This window comes from Pteropus vampyrus, unplaced genomic scaffold (genome assembly GCF_000151845.1).
Source record: "Pteropus vampyrus isolate Shadow unplaced genomic scaffold, Pvam_2.0 Scaffold126, whole genome shotgun sequence".
NCBI classification, from domain to species: domain Eukaryota; kingdom Metazoa; phylum Chordata; class Mammalia; order Chiroptera; family Pteropodidae; genus Pteropus; species Pteropus vampyrus.
The window spans coordinates 3665008-3666738 of NW_011888907.1; positions in this window are offsets into that span (position 1 = coordinate 3665008).

The following is a 1731-nucleotide window of genomic DNA, read 5'->3' on the forward strand; positions in this document are numbered from 1 at the left end:
GGAGGGGGAGCCAGACACGGCCAGCTCTAGAGTCCTGGGCTTGAGGCCAAGCTGGCGACCTCTGGCGAGTTGCTTTCTTCTCTAGATCTTTATTTTCTCCTACCGATCCATGGACCTCTTGGGGCCACTGGCTTCTTGATCAACAAGCCTAGCATAACCCCCTCCCCCATCAGCCTGGCCTTCCAGCAGCCCTGGGAGGTGTCTGGAGCAGCTGGGCCCCATGGTCCAGAGGGGTTGGAGCTGTTCCCAGGTGACCCAGCAGGCTCCCTGCCCCCACCTCCCAGCTCCTATTGCCCCCCCCCAGTGACTCATGATTTTCCATCTTCAAGAAAAAACAAACAGACTGAGTTTGGGCCCATCTGGGGAGAGAGCCCACGTGGATCTGGAAAGTTCTGGAAGGAGTGCATCCCTGTGAGTGTGTGAGTGCGTGCATCCTGTCCATGCATATATGTGCTGATGTTGTGTGTGTGGGGGGTCAACCCTCTGGAATGCTGGGTTTAAGGCTAATCTTCTGGGTGTTCCCCAGCAAATGGAGGTGCTTCACTGAACCTCCAAGTGTCAGTAAGATGCAAACACACATCCATACTTTCTGCATTTTGTTGAGAACTTTCTGTGCCAGAGCCTGGTTCTTACTGTGGCTCTTCTCTTCACTGCTTCAGGTAGATCACCTGGATCTGGGAAGGTCCTAGCATCTTGTTCAGCAAGTATTTATTAGCCACCTACTGTGTACTTGGGATACAGCCATGGGCAAGCAGGTGCTCACAGGCTCATAGTAGAGACAGACTTTTACAAAATGGAGAGATCGGGGTGCTATGAAGCCCAGAGGCTTCTGATCCAGCACTGGGGAGCAGAGAGTGAGGAAGGATTGTTTGGAAAAGGTGGCTTCTAAGCTTAAACCGAAGGATGAAGAGAAGTCAGCCAGAGGGATTGTAGGGGTTGTAGGGGAAGAGCATGTCGATTAGAAGAAACAGAATGTACAAAGCCTCGGACTCAAGAGGATCAGGTGTATGAGGAGCTGAATACAGATCAGTGGAACTGGAGGGTGGGAGGGAGGCTCTCTATTCATTTCTCAAGCATTTATCGAGCACCTACTGAGTGCCGTGCCCTGAGGGCACAGCTGAGAGTAAGGTTGGATCTTGTCCTACCCTCAAGGGGCTAGTGCGTGAGACAGAAACAAATCAAATAATCATGATTATTTGTAAAATTAAATGTAAAATTGTAGCTGTGACTGGAGGGTGCTCTGATCAGGGAGGGCTTTCCTGTAGGGGGTGATGCTCCAGCTGTGACCCAAAAGATGAAGAGTTAGCAGAGGAAGAGTGTTTGGAAAAGGGCACAGAATGAGAATGAGCCCGGCTGTTTCAAGAAGTAGCAAGGATTGGGGATGAAGCTGGAGTACAGTGAGCCAAGAGGAAGGGGGCAGGGTGGCCAGCAGGGGTCAGACCTCACAGGGCTTCCTGGAGAGGCGTAGATTCAAATGAGAGGGCAATGGGGAGCCATGGGAGGGTCTAGAGCAGAGGAGGGTGAGGTTAACTTGTGTGAGCATCTACACATGTGATTCAGCCCCCACTCTCTTCTCTCTGTCTAGACTTTCCACGGGAATTTGGACAAGTCACTTCTCCTCTCCAGATTTCAGTTTGTCTGTAAAATGGTCATAACAGGACCTCCTGTCTCGCTGGGGCTGCCTGGTGGCAGAGGAGAAAAGCACCTGCCCAGGGCAGGGATACTCAAATG